The 12,153-nt window shown below is 41.8% G+C and overlaps 1 protein-coding gene across 2 annotated transcripts in view; it reads left to right on the plus strand.

Annotated features, from left to right (window-relative positions):
- ENTREP2 (endosomal transmembrane epsin interactor 2) overlaps positions 1-12,153 on the plus strand; it is an 848,385-nt gene that overhangs the window by 753,357 nt on the left and 82,875 nt on the right. The gene's annotated exons all lie outside the window — the stretch shown is intronic.

Raw genomic sequence — 12,153 nt, forward strand, 5'->3', positions numbered from 1 at the left:
AGCTTCTCTGCCTCTTCCCCCTCTGCTGTGAACCATTCTTTGTCCAGAGTGATGCTTCTCATGGACATAGGCTTCTCAGTGTGTATGGAGCCTTCACTGTGGTGTGGTCTCCTCTTCCATCTCCATTACACATAATCCCCTACACCCAGACTCAAAATAAGCTGAGATGGGCAGCTGCTTATAGCCTAGCCTGGTACTGCAAAGAGCAGTGTGTAGAGGAAAGCAGCAATTTCTCCCCTTTAAGCTCCACCTATGTGCCCTGCTGTACTCCCTCATATTTGCCCTGCATAGAAGTGTTTGTGATATTAGGTCACATATCAAAGCTTAACAGTGTTCAGTTTTGTGAACAAGGGAAGCAAACATTTCTGCTTACCCAGAATATTATAAACATTATTACCGTATTTATCGGAGTATACCACGCACCGGCCTATAACACGCACCCTCATTTTTCCAAGGAAATTTTGGTAAAAAAGTTTTTTTACCAAAATATCCTTGGAAAAATGAGGGTGCGTGTGTGTGCAGGTGTACCTCAATAAACAGTTTCTGGCGGCTTCTGCAGTTCAATGATTTCAAGCAAGCGCTTTAAATCATTGACATGCAGTGGCTTTTGTGGGGCCAGAGTGCCGCTGCTCTATTCCCTCCCCGTCCCTGGTTTTATAGTTAAATATCCCGCCGCCACCACGGCCCAATTCCCTCCCCGTCCCCGGTTTTATAGTTAAATATCCTGCTGCCGCCACTGCCCAATTCCCTCCCCGTCACCAGTTTTATAGTTACATGTGTCCTGGGGACTGCGGTCCTTCATGCTTCGGCGGTCTCCTGATCTGTCACTGTGCACCGAGCACTGACTGACGAGTGACGTCGTGTTGAGGACGTCACTCGTCATTGCGCACAGTGACAGATAAGGAGGCCGCCGAAGCATGAAGGACTGCAGTCCCCAGGGCACATGTAACTATAAAACCGGGGATGGGGAGGGAATTGGGCAGTGGCGGCGGCGGGATATTTAACTATTAAACCGGGGACGGGGAGCGAATTGGGCCGTAGCAGCGGCGGGATATTTAACTATAAAAATGGGGACGTGGAGGGAATTGGGCCGTGGCGGCGGCGGGATATTTAACTATAAAACCGGGGACAAGGAGTGGATTGGGCAGCGGCGGCAGTGGGACATATAACTATAAAACCGGAGACGGGGAGGGAATTTGGCAGTGACAGTGGGACTCTGGCCAGGCAGAAGCTGCTGCAGTTCAATGATTTAAAGCGCTCGCTTTAAATCATTGAACTGCAGCGGCTTTTGCGGGGTCACAAACAGTCTATCGGCGTATACCACGCAGATAGATTTTAGGCTAAAAATGTTTGCATAAAAAATGCGTGTTATACGCCGATAAATACGGTATATATTGCTTAACCTACGATCACCAGAATTCTTAACTCAGTAAAGACCATTACTGATGTGCAATTACATTTCTTTGCTACAAATAAAAAATGGGTAGCAGTGCTGGGGAGCAGGTTTGAGTGATGCAAACAACCTTTCTAAATCTGTGATTGAGGGACTTTGGGTGATCAAAGTGTCAGCCATTTTCTCAGGTTTTAAGCCAGATATGAGAGATACATTTATATAGGAATGAAGATCGCTGGTCCTATGTTGACACTTCAGGACGGGATGAAGCTCACTACTATATAATGATGTGATGTCATCACATCTTACAAGGAAAGTATTAACTTCTGGAAAAGGGAAAGTATAGCTAAAAATGGTGATTTGTGCAATTTTTATAATAGCATTATATTAATACATTGCTTAATTTCTCATTTTGACACCATCAACACTTTTTTTTTCTGTCGCCAGACAACCCATTTAAGTTTTAAATTATAAGTTTTAGATGTGCAAGATCATATGCCCCAAACCAGCCTTTATCTTTATCCTCCACATGAAGCCTTGAATAAGAACAATTTGGAAAAAAGATTATAAAAACTTCTGAGAACATCTTCAATAACATCTTTGTTGTTGACCTCAACCTTCTAAAAGTCACACAGCCTATGCTTTTTACCATGAAATCTATTTTCTTCAATGTTTAATGTATGGGATGCCACAGTAGAGGATTTATCTTTTCATCCTCGGTCCCATGAGAAAAGCTTTAAACTGAATGTGTCAAGAAGCTTCCGATAATGTTATACTGTACAATATATACTACACAATGATATTTTCATTAAACCCCTTCAATACACACATATAAATGGTGCGGAGAAAGATTAGAATAATGTAACATGACAAAACATGGCAAAGATTCTAGGTCAGAAATTTCTTAGATAAGTTTTCAAAATTAATCTGATGAGGACCATAAAATCAATTATTTGGCGACCTCTCCATTGTGCTTGTGTGTGTATCAATGCAATATAACTATTAATAGACAAAATAGATGAAATAGCAGAGAAACAACACAACAGAGTGACCCGAACCTCAGGGCTAATGTAGTAAATCCCCAGGATACAACTGGTTTGGCACTGACTAAACTGGCATACAGAGTCAGAGGGAACCCTGGTCTTAACCCTTAACCCTCAAAGAGGATTAGATTTTGCCGCATGGTATCCCCAGGTTGTTGTCAAGTAGTTACTACAGTAGTTGGCAGTCCAATGCTGTGGAAACTAGAATGCATCCACAGGACAGGAGGATAGTCAGATGTAGTTAGCAGTCAGACTCAGTAACCAGGAGTAGCACCACAAGTCTAAGATGAGGTTACAAAAGGTCAAGGCAGCTGTATATTCAGGGATTGGCAGATGTCAGGGAGGGCAGTGTACAATGAAAAAGGTGGACAAGCAGGAGGTCAGGATCCAAGTGAAGCATTACAGGTATCTGACAAATGCAAGGTTTAACCCCTTAAGGACCACAGGCGTACGGGTATGCCCTGATGTCCTGGTACTTATTTACCAAATCATTCATCAGGCACCCCGTGCACACATAGTTACATAGTTACATAGTTAGTACGGTCGAAAAAAGACATATGTCCATCAAGTTCAACCAGGGAATTAAGCGGTAGGGGTGTGGCGCTATATTGGGGAAGGGATGGGATTTTATATTTCTTCATAAGCATTAATGTTATTTTGTTCCACACCCCTGGGGATTTGCGGCTATTCCGGGTCAATCGGGTCCCCGGTGACCTGGAAAAAAAGGATGATAAGTGTCGTCACCTATCACCCTATAGCAGCAGAAGTGAGATAGCACTGGTGCCACCTCATGATCGTCCTGATTTGTTGGCCAGGACTCCTGCTGTGGGGGTGTCCCTAACTGCACCCGCTCCTCCCATACTTCGGAGGGTGAGAGTGGGTGCCGGGAGTAAGTACCTGGAGTGGGTGTGCCTGATCCCCGGCATTGGTGGCATGCTGGGAGTGTTAGTAGTATGCCCCCAGCACTCAGTCCCATCACTCAGTGTTTCGCAACCAGTGTGCCTCCAGCTGTTGCAAACTACAACTCCCAGCATGCACTGATAGACCATACATGCTGGGAGTTGTAGTTTTGCAACAACTGGAGGCATACTGGTTGCGAAACACTGAGTTACGTAACAAACTCTCAAGCGTTTTGCAACCAGTGGGCCTCCAGCTGTTGCATAACTACAACCCCTAGAATGCACGGACAGCCAAAGGGCATGCTGGGAGTTGTATTTTTGTAACAGCTGGAGTTGTATTTTTGTAACAGTTTGTCCCCCCCCAATGTGAATGTACAGGGTGCATTCACACAGGCGGGACTTTACAGTGAGATTCTCACTGCAAGCTTGAGATGCAGCAAATTTTCCGCTGGAGCTCAAACTCCCAGCAGGAAATTCGCTGTAAACCCCCACCCATGTGAATGTACCCTGAAAACACTACACTACACTACAGCTACTCAAACTAAAAAAAAAAAAAACACTACATATACCCCTACACAGTTACACCCCCCCCCCCCCCTCCAATAAAAATGAAAAATGTCTGGTACGGTACTGTTTTCAAAACGGAGCATCCAGCTGTTGCATGCTGGGAGTTTTGCAACAGCTGGAGGCACTCTGTTTGGGAAACACAATTTTGAAATCGGAGGAAAGTGTAATTCTTGCATCCGGGTCCGTTGCTATGCAAATCCCTAATTTAGGCCTCAAATGCGCATGGCGCTCTCTCACTTTGGAGCCCTGTCATATTTCAAAGCAACAGTTTGGGGTCACATATGGGGTATTTCCGTACTCAGGAGAAATTGCCCCCAAAACAAATTTTGGGGGGGCTTTTTCTCCTTTCACCCCTGATGAAAAGGTAAAGTTGGGGTCTACTCCAGCATGTTATTGGAAAAAATTTAAAATTTTACACTAACATGCTGGTGTTGCCCCATACTTTTCATTTTTACAAGAGTAAAAGGAAAAAAAGATTTCCAAAATGTGTAACACAATTTCTCCTGAGTAGGGAAATACCCCATATGTGGACGTAAAATGCTCTGTGGGCACAACAAGGCTCAAGAATGAGAGCACCATGTACTTTTGAGATGATTTGCACAGGGATAGCTTATCGTTGCAGCAGTTCTGACATAAACGCAAAAAAAATAAAAAAACACATGTGACCCCATTTTTGAAACTACACCCCTCACGGAATGTAACAAGGGGTATAGTGAGCCTTAACACCTAACAGGTGTTTAAAGAATTTTTGTTAAAGTGAAAATGAAAAATTTTAATTTTTTCACAAAAATGCTGGTGTTATCCCAAATTTTTTATTTCACAAGGGGTAATAGGAAAAAGCCCCTCAAAATTTGTAACACTATTTCTTCTGAATATATAAATAATTCATGTGTGGACATAAAGTGCTCTGCAGGCGCATCATAATGTTCAGAAGAGAAGGAGTGCCATTGGGCTTTTGGAGAGAGAATGTGTCTGGAATGGAAGGCCATGTGCATTTACAAAGTCCCCCATTGGGGCCAGAACAGTGGACCCCCTACATGTGACCTCATTTTGGAAACTACAACCCTCACGGAATGTAATAAGGGGTGCAGTGAACATTTACACCCCACTGGTGTCTGACAAATTTTTTGAATAGTGGTCCATGAAAATGAATTTTTTTTATTTTCATTTGCACAGCCCTCCTTCTCTTCTGAGCATTGTAGTTCGCCCACAGAGCACTTTACATTCTCATATGGTGTATTTCCAATACATTTTGGGAGTTTTTTTCTCCTATTACCCCTTGTGAAAAATTTGGGGTAACAACAGCATTTTAGTCCAACTTTGGCAGAAATTTGTCAAACACCTGTGGGGTCTAAAGGCTTACTGTCCCCCTTATTGCGTTCCTTGAGGAGTTTTTTTTTTCCAAATAGTGTGCTTTTCTGGCACCATAGGGGCTTCCTAAATGCAACATGCCACCCAAAAACAATTTCAGCAAAATTTGCTTTCTAAAAGTCAAATGTGGCTCCTTATCTTCTGAGCATTGTAGTGCACCCGCAGAGGACTTCACATCCACACATGGGGTATTTCCATCCTCAGAAGAAATGGGGTTACACATTTTTGAGGACATTTTCTTCTATTACCTCTTGTAAAAATGGTAAATTTGGGGAAAAAACTGCATTTTAGTGAAATTTAAAGCTCACTGTACCCCTTGTTACGTGCCATGAGGGGTATAGCTTCCATAAGAGTATGCCTTCGGAGGGCGAGAGTGGGTGCCGGGAGTAAGTACCTGGAGTGGGTGTGCCTGATCCCCGGCATTGGTGGCATGCTGGGAGTGTTAGTAGTATGCCCCCAGCACTCAGTCCCATCACTCAGTGTTTCGCAACCAGTGTGCCTCCAGCTGTTGCAAACTACAACTCCCAGCATGCACTGATAGACCATACATGCTGGGAGTTGTAGTTTTGCAACAACTGGAGGCATACTGGTTGCGAAACACTGAGTTACGTAACAAACTCTAAAGCGTTTTGCAACCAGTGGGCCTCCAGCTGTTGCATAACTACAACCCCTAGAATGCACGGACAGCCAAAGGGCATGCTGGGAGTTGTATTTTTGTAACAGCTGGAGTTGTATTTTTGTAACAGTTTGTCCCCCCCCAATGTGAATGTACAGGGTGCATTCACACAGGCGGGACTTTACAGTGAGATTCTCACTGCAAGCTTGAGATGCAGCAAATTTTCCGCTGGAGCTCAAACTCCCAGCAGGAAATTCGCTGTAAACCCCCACCCATGTGAATGTACCCTGAAAACACTACACTACACTACAGCTACTCAAACTAAAAAAAAAAAACACACTACATATACCCCTACACAGTTACACCCCCCCCCCCCCTCCAATAAAAATGAAAAATGTCTGGTACGGTACTGTTTTCAAAACGGAGCATCCAGCTGTTGCATGCTGGGAGTTTTGCAACAGCTGGAGGCACTCTGTTTGGGAAACACAATTTTGAAATCGGAGGAAAGTGTAATTCTTGCATCCGGGTCCGTTCCTATGCAAATCCCTAATTTAGGCCTCAAATGCGCATGGCGCTCTCTCACTTTGGAGCCCTGTCATATTTCAAAGCAACAGTTTGGGGTCACATATGGGGTATTTCCGTACTCAGGAGAAATTGCCCCCAAAACAAATTTTGGGGGGGCTTTTTCTCCTTTCACCCCTGATGAAAAGGTAAAGTTGGGGTCTACTCCAGCATGTTATTGGAAAAAATTTAAAATTTTACACTAACATGCTGGTGTTGCCCCATACTTTTCATTTTTACAAGAGTAAAAGGAAAAAAAGATTTCCAAAATTTGTAACACAATTTCTCCTGAGTAGGGAAATACCCCATATGTGGACGTAAAATGCTCTGTGGGCACAACAAGGCTCAAGAATGAGAGCACCATGTACTTTTGAGATGATTTGCACAGGGATAGCTTATCGTTGCAGCAGTTCTGACATAAACGCAAAAAAAAATAAAAAAACACATGTGACCCCATTTTTGAAACTACACCCCTCACGGAATGTAACAAGGGGTATAGTGAGCCTTAACACCTAACAGGTGTTTAAAGAATTTTTGTTAAAGTGAAAATGAAAAATTTTAATTTTTTCACAAAAATGCTGGTGTTATCCCAAATTTTTTATTTCACAAGGGGTAATAGGAAAAAGCCCCTCAAAATTTGTAACACTATTTCTTCTGAATATATAAATAATTCATGTGTGGACATAAAGTGCTCTGCAGGCGCATCATAATGTTCAGAAGAGAAGGAGTGCCATTGGGCTTTTGGAGAGAGAATGTGTCTGGAATTGAAGGCCATGTGCATTTACAAAGTCCCCCATTGGGGCCAGAACAGTGGACCCCCTACATGTGAGTTCATTTTGGAAACTACAACCCTCACGGAATGTAATAAGGGGTGCAGTGAGCATTTACACCCCACTGGTGTCTGACAAATTTTTTGAATAGTGGTCCATGAAAATGAATTTTTTTTATTTTCATTTGCACAGCCCTCCTTCTCTTCTGAGCATTGTAGTTCGCCCACAGAGCACTTTACATTCTCATATGGTGTATTTCCAATACATTTTGGGAGTTTTTTTCTCCTATTACCCCTTGTGAAAAATTTGGGGTAACAACAGCATTTTAGTCCAACTTTGGCAGAAATTTGTCAAACACCTGTGGGGTCTAAAGGCTTACTGTCCCCCTTGTTGCGTTCCTTGAGGAGTGTTTTTTTTCCAAATAGTGTGCTTTTCTGGCACCATAGGGGCTTCCTAAATGCAACATGCCACCCAAAAACAATTTCAGCAAAATTTGCTTTCTAAAAGTCAAATGTGGCTCCTTATCTTCTGAGCATTGTAGTGCACCCGCAGAGGACTTCACATCCACACATGGGGTATTTCCATCCTCAGAAGAAATGGGGTTACACATTTTTGAGGACATTTTCTTCTATTACCTCTTGTAAAAATGGTAAATTTGGGGAAAAAACTGCATTTTAGTGAAATTTAAAGCTCACTGTACCCCTTGTTACGTGCCATGAGGGGTATAGCTTCCAAAAGAGTATGCCATGTGTTTTTTTTTTTTTTTTGCTTTTATGGCACCATAGGGGCTTCCTAAATGTGACTTGCACCCCAAAAAGCCATACACTTGTCTACATACATAGGGCTTAGCGAGACTGGTGGTGCCAGACGTTCTGTCCTTTTGTTATACATCGAAAAATTATATTTTGCATTGATCACAATTTAACAATTTGATTGGTAAACATGAGGATCTGTTAGATAATCGTGGAACAAGCCTTGACATAGTACATCTACCGATAAAAAAACAAGTATCACCAAGTATCATATGCTGAACATATTTTTTATTGAGAATAGATATCAATGGTCTTTACTTGCATATGTTATGTTTTCCTAATGTTTGGCTGCATGAAGTTAGGGAAATCAATCCTAAGTTTCTACATGCCATATGGAGCCCTGGAGGTAGATGGAAGCAGAATTCACAATTGTGTGTGAAAAATGACTGGTATCATGCAATGTGCTTAAGGCTTCTCCTTCACTGAATGGGCATAAATCACATTATGTTGATTGACAGTGAGTGCCAAACGCATTATATGAAAGTGTCTCCCTTGAGGACAAAATTACTGAAGTAATATGCAGGATGGATTTTAAAGAAGCATTATCCAGCACTTTGTTCTGCCATCAGCACATGTTCTAAGAGTGATATAAAAAAAAAAAAAAAAAACAGACCTATTTTTTTTCAAAAACTGCTCCCCATCTGTCTCCAGGGGGGCGGCCGGTGGGTCGGGGGGGGGGGGGGGGGGCAGTGGTGGTATTAAAATTTGGCTCCATTCACTTTAATTGAACTGAGCTGCAGAACCACACCCAACCTGGAGACAGAAGATGAGCCGTTTTTAAAAGAAATTAGCGCTGTTTTTCTATTTTTCTATTCCTGAATAACCCCTTTAAGGCCAGTATGTTCACTCTCCGTAAACTTTCTTTAAAAAATAATTATGTTCCACTTTTAATGATTAGTAATTCAATGTAAAGCTAAACTATCAGTCTAACACAAACTAAAAACAAAACAACGTAGTCTCAAGGTGATAACAGGTGCTCAACCCCAAGTGCAATTGTGCACACATACAATGGGGTAGAGGACCTGCACCTATGGACAAGAGTGGGGTTTCAATCCTGTGGTAAATATATACAATGACATTAGCTAACTCTCAACACTGATGTTAAAATTGAGACATTAGCCAGTATATCCTTATATGAAGGACATACCTGAGCCCGCACACCACGCCAAGGTTTCTCATGTGATGCGGGACCTAACCACTAACCTTTTTAACCTGGCCAGATACATAGAACCAGGCACCAGATATACAGCAGCCTAAGGTCCAACTTGCAGACTGCTCCCCAGTCGCCTCCAGTGTGAACTCAGCACACATACAATGGGAGGGGGGAGACAGTTTACAAGCCCCACCCTTGCTGGTCTATATATAGCAGGCCTCACAGGTGAAACCCCCAACGCTACCCAATAAGATAAAAGGGCGCATTGGTATAAGCCTTAAAAGATGCTTGCCGGCTTATAATTGCATGGACATGGCTATAGCAGGAAACTCAACCCCAAGTGCAATTGTGCACCTTCGCTGGAGTGGAGGCCCTGCACTTGTCAACCGTTGCTAAGGGTGATATCCCCAGCAAAAATTGCATACAATGGAGGATGCCTACAAACGGTCACAAGTACCACAATCACATCCTGACACCTGATAAACGTGTATGTGGATGCGTACAACATGACTAACTTTAAACAAAAAACAAAACAACGTAGTCTCAAGGTGATAACAGGTGCTCAACCCCAAGTGCAATTGTGCACACATACAATGGGGTAGAGGACCCGCACCTATGGACAAGAGTGGGGTTTCAATCCTGTGGTAAATATATACAATGACATTAGCTAATCCTCAAAACTGATGTAAAAATGAGACATTAGCCAGTATATCCTTATATGAAGGACATACCTGAGCCCGCACACCACGCCAAGGTTTCTCATGTGATGCGGGACCTAACACTGGACAACAACACACTTACACTGGACAACAACACACATTGAAAAACTGACTAGTTGCCTGTAACAACCAATCAGATTGCTTCTTTAATTTTTAAAAAGGCCTTTGAAAAATAAAAGAAGCAATCTTAATGGTTGCTCTGGGCAACATGGGAATGTTTTCTCAGCACAGGTTTTGATGCATCTCCCCCAGTGCTGTATCTTACTTGTGCTTTGCCATATAACAGCTTTGGTGGCTCAAAAGAAAAGCATTGAAAAGATAATGGGGGAGATTTATCAAAACCTGTCCAGAGGAAGAGTTGCTGTGTTGCCCATAGCAACCAATCAGATTGCTTCTTTCATTTTGCAGAGACCTTGTTAAAAATGAAAGAAGCGATCTGATTGGTTGCTATGGGCTCAGCAACTTTTCCTCTGGACAGATTTTGATAAATCTCCCCCGCTATGTGTATTGGGCCTTACGGGCCCTTTCTCAAGCTACATAAATGTTGGATTATACCATTCATATGGTAATGTTTTGGGAGAGGGCCAGTGCGGGTCAATGGGCATAACATTTTTTCAATGTTTTTCTTTCGAGCCACCAAATTTTGCAAGAAAGAAGAGGATTTTGTGGCTTAAAAAAATTATCAAAATGTCAAGTTGCTGAATATTGTTTTGTGGTATCCCTAGACTCATGATAATCTATAACTCAGTGTCTCAGTAGATTTGAATGTCCCATACTTACACTTAGTGCACACATACACAGAACTAGGTTCTCCTTTACATCCATACCACAGCATTATGATGGGAGATATGTTTAAATATTACCAAACATATGCTGTGGTAACTGCCATTTTTGCTATTTTATGTGCTTTGTACGGCTTTCATTTATAAAAACATTTTGCTGTTTTTTTAGATTTTACATATTTACAAAATTATATTTATTTCAAAGAAACATACGCAAACATATGCAATTGTAGACAAATGTATACCACAAAAAAAATGCATACAACAAAAATGTATGCAACACTGAGCCTGATTGGTCTTGTTTTGGTACATACATTTGTGGTATACCACCAACTTGTGTGTGTTACAAATGTGAACTTACCCTAGCTACTACATGAAATAATACTAACATATAACGCTCAATACCGTCACAGTGCAGAACTAATACCACCATATAGTGAAGATATTATACTGGCATATAGGGCCCAAATCATAGCTCAGGGCAGACACCAAAGGGTCTAAAAATGTTGATACCGATGTAGAAAACTGAAAAAGACTGTAATTTGTTTTTATTCTGTTTCTTATTATCATGATATTAAATCTGTTTGTTTTTACAAGATGTTATTTAATAGTTTTTAGATTATTAAAACTACATTCAAAAAACATTTTTGTTCATTTGGTTGTACTTAAGATAGACAGATTTCTGTGAATGCCTCATTAATCCAATTGAAATGTCATGCAAACAGCAGAAGACATATTGAATGCAAATTATCGTGTCAGATTAGCTTCATTAATATTCAGAAGATAAACATTTATTTTCTGTTAATCTATGCAACAAAGTTTAAATGTCCTTATAGTCACAGATCACCTGTTCCTTCTAAACTGTCCACTCATCTCCGCCCAGAAGATTAAAGGGGTTATACACCAAATGGTAACTTTAGTATTTACCTGCCAGACAGTAATGGACATGTTTAAGAAGGATCTGTGCTTGACTTGGGGCTATATGGCTGTGTTGTGAGTCCACCATAAGCTGCTGCTTTCTTTTGTAAAATAGTTATTTCCTGTTGGAGTTTCACCCTCCAACTACAAGTCCCAGAGTCCTTTTTCTGTAAGTGAGAGTTCACTTTTCTCCCTGTAGCACATCAGTCACCCCATGCATTCCAGCACAGCTGAACTATGCGTGCTGTTCACGAAACTACAATTTCCTGCAGCCCTGTGGGGAATCCTCTCCTTCCCATCCAGCGGTCGCTCCACTGATTAAAGCAGGGGGGGGGGAAACTCCAAAAGGAAATAGCTATTTTAACACCTGATTAGTGATGTCATGTATCAGGCTGCGCTGTAACCTGGGAAAACCTGAGATGACACTTATTTTGTATGCTATTGAAAATAAACCTCAGGGCAAAGATCACATAAGAATTGCGAGAGCTGCCATCAAACACAGGTACAGACACTATTTTATAAACTTTTTTTACAGCCTCTGTAGCACAG

This window comes from Hyla sarda, chromosome 4 (genome assembly GCF_029499605.1).
Source record: "Hyla sarda isolate aHylSar1 chromosome 4, aHylSar1.hap1, whole genome shotgun sequence".
In the NCBI taxonomy this organism is placed as follows: Eukaryota; Metazoa; Chordata; class Amphibia; order Anura; family Hylidae; genus Hyla; species Hyla sarda.